This window comes from Anser anser, assembly GCF_964211835.1.
Source record: "Anser anser genome assembly, chromosome: Z".
Classification (NCBI taxonomy): Eukaryota; Metazoa; Chordata; class Aves; order Anseriformes; family Anatidae; genus Anser; species Anser anser.
The window spans coordinates 14421037-14432439 of NC_139723.1; the positions used below are offsets into that span (position 1 = coordinate 14421037).

At 45.9% G+C, this 11403-nt stretch overlaps 1 long non-coding RNA gene across 1 annotated transcript; it reads right to left on the reverse strand.

The window, feature by feature from the left end:
• Positions 1-7064: 7064 nt before the first annotated feature.
• Positions 7065-11065, reverse strand: LOC310889090. Its single transcript, XR_014576374.1, has 3 exons — positions 10610-11065; positions 10153-10349; positions 7065-7688 (listed from the first exon to the last, which is right to left on the reverse strand). It is a non-coding gene; the product is annotated as an uncharacterized lncRNA (long non-coding RNA).
• Between the last annotated feature and the right edge of the window lie 338 nt (positions 11066-11403).

Consider the following 11403-nt stretch of genomic DNA (forward strand, 5'->3'; position numbering starts at 1 on the left):
AACTCAAACACTGCTCAAGGCTTCCCTCAGAACAATGGTTGCATTCAGGCTGCTCTCTGAGCTTAATTCTGCTCTTAAAATTGCAATGTCACTTTGATACTGATTTGCCAAAAATGCGTGGATCAAAAAGTGCTGTAATCTTACTGGGTTTTGACAAAACATAAGTCCCCTCCTTTTATTTATTAATTTAGTTTTGTGAAATCCTTGCTTTCTCTCTCCTTCCCCTCCAAGACAGTAGCTATAATTTCAGCTCAGGAGTAAAAAATTGAATTTGTATCAGAAGCTGGTAGAGGACACGAATGTTAGCCGTCAAATGCCAAAGCTTTTCAGATAATGTGACCACCTAAATGGTTAAGACTGCTTGAGGATAAACAGCAGAAACAGTTCAATGCTTTCCTGGAACAAGTGGCAAAATTATATCTCCTCCTGGGATTGCTTCAACATTAATGTAACATGAAGGCACTCTGTCAGATCCACAAAGCACGCATTGCTTCAGTTTCCTGCTCCATTAAGAGCCATTTGATTAAAGATGTTGGTTTCAGCGACTTCAGTCACATCACCGGCAATGCCGTGGCCAAAACCAGCTTCCACCACTGATCCCATGCCACCAAAGCACAGAGCTGTCGCCCCTCGGTAAGTGTCCCGCTTACTGCAGGGCACACAGAGATGACAGAGATAGCTACAGTGACAGGGAAAGCCAGCAAGGCTCCAGCACGGCTCCTTCCTGGTGTCCAAGAGCTACCTGACATACTCTAAGCGTGGCTGCTGCTGCATCTGTCTCCAGGTTTTCTCCCAGTCTATTTCCCTCTGATTCCAGAGGTTCCCCACGGACCTTCTCCACTCCTGCTCAGAGATCCCACGGTCCCTCTGCCACCTTAAAGCTGGTCGTCAAAAGACTGCATGCAAAGTCCTGCAGGCTGCCCTCTTTGCCCAAGTTCCCAGTAATCCCAGCATTTAATAGAGGTTATGCCCTTTACCAAACACACTGAATCGTTTCATGCAAAACCCAGTAACTCCATGCTGTATTATCCTGGCATGCCGCTGTGGGGTAAATACCTTAGAAAAGAATGAAAATTGTGCAGACTTTCAGTTCTCTAAATATTTCAACCACATTTTGAAGGGAGACCCTCAGTGAAGCCTGTCATGTTTTGCACATACTTGACAAGAGTTTGCACATCTGAGGGGCACAGAAAAGTTCATATCTCTTGGATAAGTTATAAATTACACATCAGAACAGTTTGGGTATGAATATGCACTTTAAAAGACACCCCCACCCGCACACAATGATAAATGTTATTGCTTGTCATTTAATCCTACCTGTTGAGTGCTGACACAGCATTTTAGCAACATTCAGAAAGATGTATATGCAACAGAAGAGATGTGAATTAATGTCATTTCAGCTTCAGGCTGGCCTATTCCCTTTCTGGCTGTAATCTCTCCTATTTAATGACACTATCTGGACGCCAAGGCTAATTTGGAACCTGGCAGCCCACTTATGAAGTGGGGCTGTATGACAGGAGAGCATTACGGTGCTGCTGAGGCAGCTGCACTGGCTGCTTGCAAGCCTCCAGGGAGAATTCAAAGCTTTCAAAGCCCTAATTGTTTTGGATCTGGGTTATTTTGTCAGGAGAAGAGGCACTCCACTTCAAGAAGCCTTGATATAAAAGAGAAGTGGGTGGTAAGGGCACTTGGATGTTCAGGTCTGTTTCTCCCCAGCTTGAACTCCCAGAGGTATTATTAAAGCCTATTTTCCAGCCCAACAATTGGGATAGGGAAGGTTAGGAGAAGCTCTTTGCAGCGTGTAATTAGTTTATGTGCTGGGTGCAGTACCATCAGCTGGTAGAATACTTTGATGATGAAATTCTGTTATTTTGAACATCACCGTAAGTTAGGAAGACGATTCAACCCTTGAAACATTCCTTGAAACAAATCCTTGAATCCTTCAAACATTTCTGGCATGCGTGTCTTGTAAAACAGACGTAGATAAAATATACTCTCGGGAATTGTCCTCTGAGATTGGTGTCACCAGTTTGGTGACAGAGGTGCACTCTCATGAGCACCAGGCCCCAAGAAGAGTGGGCTGATGCCCCACGGAAGGTCTCAGTCCATAGTACCAGGGCTCCAACTTACGGCTGTGGGACAAAAAACTATCAGATTTTGCATTCGAGTTGCCACCAGATTGCCTGCTTTGGACAGGACAAAGCTGAGGGCCACAGCCTGGCTGCTCCTCAGCTGTCACAGGGATGTCTTGGCTAACCTTGTGTGAGCTGGCTAGCAGGGTAGAGCCATTAATTTTCTGTGTATGCTCTCTTTTTCACTGAGCGGATCTGTGGGAACACCCAGAAGAACAGAGAACTCCTCATTGCACATGCAGTAATCTTGCGAGCCCTGCAAGTTTCGCAGTTACTCCTACCACAGTCGCTGAAGGACAGACAAGGGCCCGCTACCGACCTGAGAAGTACACAAGATACTCCCTCCTGAAACAAAGGAAACCAGCAAATACAGCTCCAAAACACAGCTACACCACAAGGCTTACGTTTTCCACGGTGACTGTCTCCTTCAAACAACATCAAGGACTCATTTGCTAATAAAGGCAGAATTCATTGTCTAAAATCTCATCTGAAAGCACACGACTTCCTTTTTTTAATTAAGTTGCTAGCTTAATAACAGCCCTGTCTCTCAAAGCACCAATTTCATGTCTGTAGATAAAATATGATGCAGTTATTCATTGAAGAGCAGGTAGCAGCACACCCCTTCATCTCCATGAGAGATGGGAAATGCGGGCTAATCCATCACGAGATAAGACTGCAGCTGGTGCAAAGGAATAACGGAAAGGAGTGGGGAAAGCATTTCCAAATGCATAGCTGGTCTAGTCATCCTTGTGTTTTGTCTGCACTAGTGCAATTTATCCAGGAAATACAAGTAGTTCACGAGAAATTGAGGGGTTTGAATAAACAAAGGGAATTGTGCATAAGTGGGCTCAGTCTACGTGCAGAAATCTTGGTGTAACTCCAGCAAGATTATACAAAGCTGAGTGTGAAGGCCTGTCTAGATACTTCAATTCGGTGTCATGGTGACTAAATTACCCATGTCTATGTAAATGCATTCCCAGACTACATAAACTGATCACTGGTTGTCCATATCCAGACAGCCACACAACCTCTTACATCAGTTTAATGGCAAAGACCTCTAATCACACTGACTCTTTGCACCCCAGCTGTGAAAGCTCACTGCTCTGTCACTGCTGACTGCTCAATGCAAGCACAGAGAGGTGGGAACGTGGTCACCCATCCACATGCATGTGACACAAAAGAGACAGTGCCTTCTGGCTCTGTAAACCTCCACTGGCCTCAGAGCCAGAGACCTTATTCTCTAAAAAAAGTGTCAAAATGGAAAAAGAAAAGATGTCAGCCCCAAAGTCTCCTTTTGTTTAAATGCCATGTGCATCTTTAATCACAAGCACATTCTGGTATTACCATTTTTTAATAAACTGTTGCAACATGTTCCTGTGCCTGTTGACATGGATTGCAATATCACAGCTTTAGTCTCTAGGAGGTCAATATGGGACCACTGCTTTTGCTCACCAAGTTCCATTATGTTTTTCAGATTCGTGCATCCCCTAAGCCTCCCTGAATCCGCTGAGACCAGAGCGGCACGTCTTTTCAGTCCAATCGAACTACAAATTCAGTGAGGTCTTCATGAGACAAAGAGGTGAGTCGGCCCATAACAAAATATTCACAGAATCACAGAATCGTCTAGGTTGGAAGAGACCTCCAAGATCACCGAGTCCTACCTCTGACCTAACACTAACAAGTCCTCCACTAAACCGTATCACTAAGCTCAACATCTAAACGTCTCTTAAAGACCTCCAGGGATGGCGACTCAACCACTTCCCTGGGCAGCCCATTCCAATGCTTAATAACCCTTTCGGTAAAGAAGTTCTTCCTAACATCCAACCTAAACCTCCCCTGGCACAACTTTAGCCCATTCCCCCTCGTCCTGTCACCAGGCACGTGGGAGAATAGACCAACCCCCACCTCTCTACAGCCTCCTTTAAGGTACCTGTAGAGAGCGATAAGGTCGCCCCTGAGCCTTCTCTTCTCCAGGCTGAAAAATCCCAGCTCCCTCAGCCACTCCTCCTAAGACTTGTTCTTGACAGGTACCTCCAAAGTGAAGAGAAAGAAGTATCTGAAACTGCCTGAAAGTGATGTCCATCCACCTGAGGCAAACCAGGATCCATACAGTGAAATCCCAACTCCACTTCCTATGGAGGAACCAAAGGAAGAACTGAATTCTTATCCGGAAATATTGCAGTTCACTGTTGTTTTGCCTCAGATACAAAGCTTTTTGGTATATTTTTTCCAGGTATGTGTCACTCTGGGATTATTTTGATTTTATATATATTGCATAACTTCCATGAATTACTTGGTGTGAAAAATGGTTCCATCAGGACTGTGCCAGTTCAGCCAGTTCTGTGATCCTTTTATCTAAATGAGTTCAAGAGCATGGTAAACCACATGGAGAAGCACTCAGGGACTCAGATGCCCGAGACCGAAAACCTGAGAAATTTCAGTTTGTCTTTTCAGCAGGTAAGGCTGCCACTTCTACAAACCATAACACTCCTTGTCTGAAACCAAATAACATGGAAAATCAAAACTATCTTTGTAAGCTTTGAAAAGATAACTTTGAAACAGTAAAAAGCCTAGAAGAAGATAATTCCATTACAACTTCTATAGTTTCCTTCCCTTCCCTTCCCTTCCCTTCCCTTCCCTTCCCTTCCCTTCCCTTCCCTTCCCTTCCCTTCCCTTCCCTTCCCTTCCCTTCCCTTCCCTTCCCTTCCCTTCCCTTCCCTTCCCTTCCCTTCCCTTCCCTTCCCTTCCCTTCCCTTCCCTTCCCTTCCCTTCCCTTCCCTTCCCTTCCCTTCCCTTCCCTTCCCTTCCCTTCCCTTCCCTTCCCTTCCCTTCCCTTCCCTTCCCTTCCCTTCCCTTCCCTTCCCTTCCCTTCCCTTCCCTTCCCTTCCCTTCCCTTCCCTTCCCTTCCCTTCCCTTCCCTTCCCTTCCCTTCCCTTCCCTTCCCTTCCCTTCCCTTCCCTTCCCTTCCCTTCCCTTCCCTTCCCTTCCCTTCCCTTCCCTTCCCTTCCCTTCCCTTCCCTTCCCTTCCCTTCCCTTCCCTTCCCTTCCCTTCCCTTCCCTTCCCTTCCCTTCCCTTCCCTTCCCTTCCCTTCCCTTCCCTTCCCTTCCCTTCCCTTCCCTTCCCTTCCCTTCCCTTCCCTTCCCTTCCCTTCCCTTCCCTTCCCTTCCCTTCCCTTCCCTTCCCTTCCCTTCCCCTCCCTGCCTCGCCTCTCCCCGCCCCTCCCCGCCTCGCCTCTCCCCGCCTCTCCCCGCCTCTCCCCGCCTCGCCTCGCCTCTCCTTGCCTCTCCTTGCCTTGCCTTTCCCTTCCTTGCCTTGCGTTGCCTTGCCTCGCCCTCTCTTCCTCTTCCTCTTCCTCTTCCTCTTCCTCTTCCTCTTCCTCTTCCTCTTCCTCTTCCTCTTCCTCTTCCTCTTCCTCTTCCTCTTCCTCTTCCTCTTCCTCTTCCTCTTTTCCTCTTTTCCTCTTTTCCTCTTTTCCTCTTTTCCTCTTTTCCTCTTTTCCTCTTTTCCTCTTTTCCTCTTTTCCTCTTTTCCTCTTTTCCATTTTTCCTCTTTTCCTCTTTTCCTCTTTTCCTCTCCTTTTTGTATCATCATGGCAATGAAATACAGAGCTAGATGCATCTTCTAGGGTAAAGCCTAATTTTCTTACCAACAAGCCATGGCTTGGCTTAAACTGACTTTGGGACGTCTGCTCTTGGGAGAAAAATTATCTGTTTTGTTAACTAAAATTTTCAACTTTCAAGAGCTTTTTCTGCCACCCTTTAACCCATAACACCACTAAGAATAGGTATCAAATGGTCTCAAGGAAACTTAACAGCAAACGAAATGTCTCCTTCAGAGAAGTCACTTACTAAAGCAAACCACTATAAAAGCACCGCAAACATTTAGTAATTCCTGTCCCACATTGTCTCGAGCTGGTTTCTTGTGTCTGGCCACAATCGCTTAACACTAATGAGCCTCATCACCTTTTATCTCTGCAGCCGCCTGCCTGTAGAGTCATTTGTACTCATCAGAGCAACCTCTACAGAAAGTAAGGCTAACAACCCGGAGCACCAGAAAACTGCCAAAACCCACACTCCCCAGATCCCTGGAGATGCTTTTTTACTCTCAGCACAGGAGTTGGAAGGCTGAGATGGTGCCATGGTGCAAGGAAAGTCCCTCCAGCTTTTGGTAGGTAGCATTTAGGTCTCTCCTGGCTCAGAAATAGTGGAAACAAGTAGGTCTTATCCTTGGTTCTCTTTCTTGCCCTCACCTACAGCCTCTCCCCAGCACCAAGGCAAGCAGATTTCAAATGCTTAATCACTGAAAATATCCTGGTTCTGATGTCTGTGCCCCAAAGTCAGCAAACAAAAACAGTCTACCTTCTGCATTGTTCAACCTTGCAGACACGGTCTCAAACAGTATAAAAACAGATGGGTCTTGCTTCTGTTGGGGAAAAAATAGCAGCGCTGTTTATAATAATGGCTTCATTTGTCTCCAGCTATTGGAGAGATTTGAAATGCAGAATAGTCAGCATTCCACAACTTCTGCCCACAAGCAAGTGTGAGATGGCTCCAAGATGCCTCGCTTCTTTGTACTGCAGGAGGTTTCTAATAAGAAGCCAAGCTTCTGAAAACTGGAGATGCTGCAGCACACAAAGCCCTTGCAGAGGAACCCTGTAAAACTCAGTGAAAGTGGAATTAAACCAGGGTGCATTTGAAACTGACAGGACCCTACAGCAATGAACAGAGCAATGAGTACTTTCTGTAGACTGTTTCAAACGAATTGTGAAAAACTTAAGCATGTTTTTTCCAGGACCTCATCCCATGACCAGTGTCAATAGATGTTTTTCAGTCCACTTCAATGCCCTCTGATCAAGCTGTATGTCCCTACAAGTGCTTGGACACATTACAATTGTTTTAAAAATTCTTCTCATAATAAAGCACGTGGAAAAATATTTGCTGGGGCATGTTTCTGCTGCTTTTTTGATGCATGCTGCATCAATTTTCTGCTAGAAATAAAAATGTTTCCTGCACTCAGTGATTAGCTGGCAGGGAGGAGAAGGAAGGGAAAGAGCTGGATAAGTGCATTTCAACAAACTTCTACCACTAGAGACAAAAGTATGGTAATCCAAACCAGATGTGAGGGAAAAACTAGAGGCAAATACAATCAGGCAAATAAATACAATCATTCTAATTCCTGTGTGATTTCCCACATCCAGATTTTCTGTAATGATGCTTATTCAAATGTGTTCCTGATAGACCATTTTTTGTAACCAGAGGCAAAGATCTCTACTCACATTCGTTTCTGCCCTACTCCATGCTACCTTTGAATGTAAATGTCTGATAATATTGCTTTCTCCTCTTCTTTGGGAGCTTCCTGGTGACTTTATCCTTTCCTTTTCCCCCTTTTCCTTTTCCAATTTTCTCCTTTTTAATATCCTTCTTCCCTTTTAGTTTCTTCTGCATGCTTGTGACTGGCCAGAGGGAGCAAGATCAGCAGTGTTTCAGTCCAGACCACGAGCACTCCCCGAGATCGTTCACCTGGTCATCCATCCCTCCTCACTGTGGTTGGTTCACCTAAAGGATAGAATAAAACAGACTGCAACCCTTTGGGCTGAGTGGGTCAATGCACTCCACCCACTCGTGAGCAGTCAGTGTATGGGATCAACCAAAGCTCAACTCCCCAGGGCACCCCAATGCCCCTCGCGGCTCTGACTCAATAACAAAATTTTGCTCTTGGTTCTCCCCTTCCAAGAAAGCTTTGGCTCAGTTTTCCTGACCTCCACCACCGGGTCTTTTTGTACCTTCCCACTCAGCAAGATTTTCATGCCTAGCTGCTCAAAATCCTCCTCCTTCCACCTAAATCTTTTCTCTGCACCAGAGCGAGCGCTGCCCTTTCAGCACAGCCGTAACCACGCGGTCTGCTCGCGCTGTGCCATCGTGCTGTTCCTCCCAGCTTTTTCCTCAAAATATTTCATGCATTCCCTCGGCACAGAGAGGGCATTTGAAACCCCAGCGGCTGTTCCTGCTGGGATCGGTCAGGGACTGCCCCAGCTGCATCAGGGCAGCTTCCAGCAGCTGCCGCTGAGGACAGGAGGTCTCTGTGAGCCCACCAGGGCCGGGGACAGCGTGGTGACCGCTGGCACCCACCTCGTCTGAAGCCTCCCTTTCACAGCCCGAATAATTGATCTTTCATCGTGCAGCAGAATAACGCCGGGTTGTGTTTTGGGAAAGAAACCGTGTTGTTTGGGTTTGAAAGCAAAAACATTTTCAGCCTCTGCACAATCCGGCTCTTTGGGTTTCAGGCAAATGGCCTCATGTGAGAAATACTTAATTCTTACCCATATAAACTGCTGCAAGGCCACAGCACAATCTCCTCCTTGCATAGGAAGACCTCTCAGCCCCTCATGGGGCTGCTGAGCCAACCCAGGTTGCTCTCTAATTTCAGCCCGTGGCTTCGACAGCATGCCAGTAGCTCTTGGAAGCCCAAGGCTAGCCTCAAAACTGCTGCAGCTCCCAAATATTATCTTTTGTAGAAGGGCCTTGCTTAACCCAACACACAGAATTTTTGGCCTCTGTCCTGATCCATTGGTTTTGTAGTGTGCGTCATTACTAAGCACCATAAATTAACTAAAACAACGGGACTGAAAAATGAAAGTTCTGAGCGAAATGAAAGACACTTTGGTATCCAGTCTGTGAATTTGCAACCTCAAATAAACTAACCAGTGGAGAAAGCAGAACAAAGGCACACAAAGTGAAGGAACGCTTAATGGAGATTCCACCAACACAACCATCTGCTTGGAGCACTGCACAGCTCTCTATGTGTACACACTCTAGAGTAACAAAACCCAATAAAAACAACAACAATAACAATAATACTGTTATACTTTGACACTAATGTGTAAAACTAGTCCTGTAGCTTTGTCTCCCTTTTTCCATAGTAAGCACTTTTATACGCTGGCATTTCTCTGAGACTAATTAAAGAGATCTTGGTGTCATCACATTCATAACACCAGCCAAACATTTCTTTCCACATGTGACAGAGCAGTAGGTTGGCCCACAAATGGACAAAAGAATCTATTGAAATATGAGCATGTGGGAATGCAAACTGGGCGATTGGTTTGAAAACAGCCTTTCTGAAACATTGTGGCATCTATTCACTACTTTTTTGGATGGGCATTTTGTCCCTTAAATGCACTATCAGAGAGGCGACTGGAATGCTTTATTATCTTCTTGTCATTTTTATAGCTTGCATTTTATTTGTATGTGTTTTATACTCCCATGAAAAATTTGCCCGAGGTACAGATAGCTGTAAATACAGCCCAGCCAGATGCTCCTGTCATGTGGGCTGCAACTACTGTAAAAATGCTCAGAAATACAGCTGCCCTTCTCTGAACAAGGGGGAACCAAGGGATGATGGAAGGGTTGTGCTGGGGACCTGCCACAAGAGCGGGACCTCTGAGTTTCTCCCAGACCTTCAGCATGTGTGGTGAGAAACTGGAGGAGACGGGCAGGGAAATTGAGGTTGAAGTAAGATCGTTGTGTCTGGGAAGTGAGTAAGGTAAAACAGAATCCATCCAGGCTGAGCGGAACAACACTGGGGGAAGCTGGGCTGTGAAGCCACTCATGCCAAGGGACTCCCATTGATAAGGCCAATATTGCCAGCATCAGAAATACCAAATTTGGGTACAGACATAGCAAAACTGGGACCAGTGGGGAAAAGCAACTGGGGCTCCTGCTGGGAGGAGCTCGGCGGTGGAAGGAAGATGTGAGGATGGCAAAAAGAAGTCATTTCAAAATAAGAAAAAAGAAAAGTGCATATGGTGTAAAGCCAGGCAGAGAAAAGAGGATGGAGATCCTCCAGCAGAGGACACGCAGCCGCAGGAAGCGTGGTGTGGAGCTGCCATGGGGACACCTCAGACCCTCCTTGGGCAGCCTGCTGTCAGGTCTGTGTTTCCTCAGAGCTGGGTGAGAGGGGAAACAGATGTGCACCTCCACACCTACAGAGGTGTAATTCAAGTGTGAGTATGTTCTTACCTACCTCACTGGGATTCAAATCTGTGACTGGCAGCTTCGTAGTCCAGCCCAATGCTCTGCGTTGTAACTCACTTGCAAGCTGGTGTATCTTATTGCCCAGATCATTGACAGCTCTGCCGCTCCACCAATTTCCTTCTCGTGTGATCATTAATTAACAAACATCTTCATCAGTTTGCATCAGTTATGTCTCAAGTCTCCGACCTGCAGGGGAAGTGTCAAACTTTGGCAGTAACAGTGCTAACAGCAGACTGAACCCAAAATTTTCCTCAGCCTGCCAATGCCCAGTTCTCTGCCAAAAAACTGTATGGAGTTAATTAGTCATTACTTATTGCCCGGGCCCTGCATACTCCATGCGGCTTGTCTGTACAGCTGCCCTTGGATCAAAAACAAAAAACAAAGCAACAAAAACAAACAAACAGAAACCATAAAAACAAAACAAAATCAATCAAACAGAAATATACCCCAAAATGCCGGAAAGTCTCTCCTCCAGAATCTAGGTTATCCAAAATTATTTCCAAATACTGCTGTCACAGGGACAGGCCAGGGAATGCCAGCAGAGCTCAGCGTGATGCAGGATTAACCTCTGGTAAATAGGTAGCCAGAAAACAGACAGACATCTCAGGGAGGGCGATCTCTCCTACACATCCCTGTGGATGAGTGTGGAAAGCTGAAAACACAGCTCATCACTCAGCTATACTACTGAACATTTTGGCAGAAATACTGTATGCACAGTCTGCAGTCCTAAATTACAGTATTCCCTGACCTGTAATTTCCTGTGTTTCTGCTTCTACTGAAAATCAAAAGCCTGGCAACCCTCAGTCATATTTAACACAAGTTGGACAAGACGCTCTCTCTTACTATGATGAGACAATTTTCTAAATGGAAGAGAAACTGGCATTGAACTTCGTGTTTCACAAATGAGCTTTTGGCTGTTACCTTTCTCAAACATTTGGGCTTGTTATTAGATGCGTGTTAGGGATGAAGCTTCAGACGTTTGCCTTTGAGGTACCACAGCTTCACAGCATCACGCTTTTACTTTGAAACTTGCTCAGCCAAAAACCTCTTTCACGACTTTATCTGATTACCCTTGCTTGTATGTCTGCGTTCCTCTCTCTTCAAAATCTTTGGTCTTTTGCTGCAGGTAGCTGTTTCTGCACGAAGTCCTGATCAGCCCCCGTGCTTTAATTAAGGGGTATGCTGCTGTTAACTGTAACGTGTGTTAGACCCTGTGGATACCGTGCTTCTGATGGAGTTT